This window comes from Orycteropus afer, unplaced genomic scaffold (assembly GCF_000298275.1).
Source record: "Orycteropus afer afer isolate SDZICR_OR568_19922 unplaced genomic scaffold, OryAfe1.0 scaffold00001, whole genome shotgun sequence".
NCBI lineage: Eukaryota > Metazoa > Chordata > Mammalia > Tubulidentata > Orycteropodidae > Orycteropus > Orycteropus afer.
The window spans coordinates 31,578,333-31,583,159 of NW_006921588.1; the positions used below are offsets into that span (position 1 = coordinate 31,578,333).

The window sequence follows — 4,827 nt, forward strand, 5'->3', positions numbered from 1 at the left end:
AACAACTGACCATTAACACACATGATGATATAACCCAGAAACCAACCCAGCTATGAAAGTAGCCAAAGTAATAAGCATACAAGACTGTAAACAAGGAATCAGAGACACCAACCGACAAATGAGGACAACTACAAACCAAAAAGTGGGAAAGAAATCTGTGTCGTGACAGAACTTCTTGATGGTAGGGAAGTCAAGACAACTACAAGATAGAAGGGACTGTTCTACACTTGGGAAGAAAACTATAAACCACAGGGTAACCTCAGAGAAAAATTATAAACCTTCACATCAAAATAAAAAAGGGGACAGCATAAATATTCAGCAAATACTAAAACATTAGCAATGAAGGAAGTGATAACATGATTCATAAACAAAACAAGCTCAGCATAGAAAATTATATGGAACAAAGAAATCGACACAATGAAAAAGCACATGACAAAAATGACAGTAACAAATTCACATTTGCTGATAATTACGTATCTGGTAAGAGACTTATCTCTAAGATTGATGGAAAACTCCAATGCCTCAACACCAAAGGAATTAACAATCCAATTAAAAAATGGTCAGATGACATGAATACACACTTCACCAAGGAGGATACTCAGGTGGTTAGCTAATATACGAAAAGATGCTCACAATCATTGGCCATCAGAGAGATGTAAATCAAAACAACGAGATACACCGTCTCACCCCAGTACTGAGGGTGAGGTTCAATGAGACAGAAAATGACAAATGCTGGTGGGGATGTGGAGAGATTGGGACTCTCATACACTGCCTGTGTGACTATGAAGTGACACAACCACTGTGGAAAGCAATATGGCAATTCCTTAGAAAGCTGGCATTGGAGATACCATTTGACCCAGCAAACCCATTACTAGGTATATATCCTAGAGAGGTGAGAGCCAGGATAGGAACAGATACATGCACGCTCACGTTCATCACAGCAGTATTTACAATATCAAAAAGATGCAAACAACCTACGTGCCCATCAGTAGTAAAGGGTGGATGACCAAACAATTGTACATACACATACTGGAACGCCATGCAACACTAAAGAATAATGTAGAGTCTGCAAAACACCACATAATATGGATGAACTTGAAGGACATTATGCTGAGCGAAATAAGTCAATCACAGAAGGACAAATATAGTACTAGTTCGTTGTTGTGGGGGGGTCAAGGAAATGTTTATGTATAGAGGGAAACTTTGTTGGTTGCCAGGGGTGAGAGGGGAGGGTAGGGAACACTGCAAAAAAAAAAGCATTGACCCATGTTACTTTAGTTTTGTGTATTTCACTGTACATAAATTATATTTCAATAAAATGCATTTAAAAAATAATGGAAAACAAACATAAATGAATAAAGTATTTCATTACATTTTTGGTAAAAGTATACACAGCAAAAACAGGTATTCATACCATGACTGGGAAAACTTCAACAATTTCTACACAATGTTCAGTGACATTGCTTACATTCTTTGCATTGTGTCAACATTCTCATTCTGTTCTAACTGTTCCATTCCCATTAACTCGGTCTTACTCCCTCAACCTCCTTATCCATGCTTAAGAGTAACTGCTGTACCTTGGGTCTCACAGAGAAAATTTTTAAAAGTGCAATACTCAACTGTGACATTCTTTACTTTTTGAACTAACATGCTATATAGTTAAAAGTGACTTCATAGTATAGTTTTGGTTCAAGGTTTAAAAGAGGGGGCAATAATTCTGAAGATTCTGCCAGTCTCCAATAATTCCAGATCCTTTGAGAATTTGAAGTTCTTTTTTACATTTTTCTCGCTTCCTGTTAGGAGTTGTAGGAACTTTGGAAGTGTAGTGCCTAAGACATTTGACTGCTAAACAAAAGGCTGGCGGTTCAAGCCCACCAGCCACTCCTCGGAAGGAAGACTATGCCATCTACTTCTGTAGTGACACTGCCTCAGAAACCCAAGGAGAGATTGCTATGAGTTGGATCTGACTTGACAGCAGTGAGTTTGGTTTTTTTGGTTTATTGTGACCCTGCTTGGAATGTCCAGTAGTGGTAGCTGGGCACCACCTAGTTTTTCTGGTCACAAAGAGGAGGTCATGGTTCATAAGCTAGTAACATCCTGATTTCCTCCTCTGTCCCACAGTCTCCTACTACCACCAAACAAGTGATGAACTCTGCAGACCAGAATCTGACAAATTGAGTTCCTCGAGATCAGGAGAGTTCAAGGCTACTGAAGAGAAGAGCAAACCTGTAGCCAAAGGATACAATAAAAAATATGCATGGCTGGGGAAAAACACATGGTCTTGATTTTTCTATAGCCAGAATAGGAAAACATTCAGCAGTAAAGTTCAGCTCCCCACTTCCATTATTCTCCCCTTTCCAGCAATTCTTTACCTGCTTAGTGATCCCTGCCACGTTCATTCGTGATTAATGGCAGGCATACAGAGAAATGATGGAACAGCAACAAAAAAAAAGGCTATTTTAAACCACCAGAAACTAATACTTACATGAAGAACTGTGAACCATTTGTATCCTTCCCTCTGTTGGCCATTGACAACAGGAATTCTTTATTGTGTTTAACAGCAAAACTCTCATCTATAGAGAAGCACAGTTTTAAGTTACATTATAGGCATAACTTCAAAACAAAAAAAAATTCATTTTCACTCCTCTTCATATTTGATGGGTTCTTTACAGACATACAAAATTGAGATAATAAAGACAGGCTATGAAAGAAGAATCGAATATTAATCCATTTTCCCTCACCTTTTTAGATAATTTTAATATTTTATGCCTTGCTATATATAAAAACAAATATTATGTCAACTCCCCTTCAATTTCTACTTTTCTTTTATGGTTTCTAGAAATGACTTTCTTTGCTTATTAATATTATCTTAACAAAAAAGAAAGAAACTCTCCTAAAACAGCAAGAAAAAGATTCCAGATAGGATTCTTTCACATTTGACCTGCTTAGTTTCTGAGTACAGGTATCCTCCCTCAATTTTTGGAGGTTTGCTTTATGAAACACCTACATTAATACCTGTTTTCACTAACTAAGATAAATCTGAAGATTTCTGATTTCGTGAAAAAAGGCAAAAAGCAAAAGTACTGTTTAGCAATTATTTTGCAGCAAGCTGTTAAAGAAGCAACGTGTAACAAGTGCAGTGAGAGTGGTGTTGCCATGCTCCTTCTCCAAGAATTACACTCAGCATTTTAGCATCAAGCCACCAGAGCTCTGAAATATGTCTGTGAATGGTGTTTATCAGTGCTATTTCAGGTTTTATGTATTATTTAGTAGGCCATTTTTTTGGGTCTGGGCACACTCAAAAATATTATTCACATATAAATTAAAGGTATTTGTTTCTTTACTTTGGGCCATTTTGTCTTAAAAAGATTTCATAGGAAGGTTTCATAAGAATGCTCTATTTTGGGATAGCAGGGGAAACCTGTATAGAGAAGCACAGACAGGATTACTACACTCATTAACTTGCCCTCTGACATAGTACCATGTACTGTAAGTAGAGGTGCTTACCTTCTAATCTAATCTTGGATTAGAATCTGAGCACAAAACAAATGGAAACTAAAACTAAATCTCAATGAATACCAAAATGAATGATGGAAAACAAAGTATTTTCACATTCACATGCTCATAAAAATTTTGAAAATGCTCTTTAGCACCAATAAAAATTTTCCAGATGAAAATTTTGAATTTTGGGAAAAATTACAGCCAATTTTAGAATATCAAAGATTAACTGGGGAAAAAAAAAAAAGGATTTGAGAGGAAAAAAAGACCTTCCAAAAAATTTTTTTTTCTTCACTGGATATTGTTACTAGAAACTATTATTGAATCACTTTTAATAAAGGTTACTAAGATCAAAAGATGGACGCTCCTATTCTAGCACTATAATTTTAAGAATTTAATACAGATCACTGAAATCCATCAAATGATGTCATGAACTAATGACCCAAAAGCAAATAATCTCAAGTCCATATATTTATCGCATAAAATTTTTCACTAAAATACATCCAGATTAAGTGTAAGATGGTTGAATTATTAGTATACAATTTAATGAATGAAATTATTGATTAAATAGTGAATAATCAAAAGAATAACATAGAAAACATTAATAACATAGTTTAAATGTACATGTTTTACCTTCAAAAAATCCTCCATAAATAGATTCCCCTCCTCGTCCATTTCCTAAGAATAAAAAACGTAGGCTCTTAGAACTCTCAAGACAGCTCTTTGAAGATGCTATCTGAACAAAATACTTGTTACAAAAAGAAGCACATAAATGATTTTAAATCAACAAATACTCAGAAGATCACAGCAAACCTTAAGAAGTGTTAATTTAATATTAACAAGATTCCAAATACTTTATTTCTTCTGTGATAAAATGATCAAGTTAAAAAGTTTTTTAAAATATGTGGAAAAAAGAATTTTACACTCTAATGATGATTATAAAAGATGCTCTCTCTGGTGGTGCAGTGGTTAAGGCATTTGGCTCCCAACCAATAGGATCGCAGTTCAAACCCACCAGCTGCTCCATGGAAGAGAGATGAGGCAGTCTGCTTCTGCTAATATTTACAGCCTTAGAAACTCTATGGGGTAACTCTACTCTGTCCTACAGGGTCACTATGATTTAGAATTAATTCAATGGCAGGAAGGTAGTTTATTTATGGAATGATGATTATATGGGCTTTTGCTGCTGTTGTTAAGTGCTGTCGAGTCATTTCCGACTCATAGCGACCCCATACGCAGCAGAACGAAACACTGCCCAATCCCGCGCCAGCTCCACAATCCCTGCTATACTCGAGCCCATCATCGCAGCCACTGTGTCAATCCATCTCG

General features: G+C 36.0%; 1 protein-coding gene across 1 annotated transcript in view; it reads right to left on the reverse strand.

Annotated features, from left to right (window-relative positions):
• The window catches only part of PPIG (peptidylprolyl isomerase G), a 79,383-nt gene that overhangs the window by 66,668 nt on the left and 7,888 nt on the right, over positions 1-4,827 (reverse strand). The window lies entirely within an intron of this gene.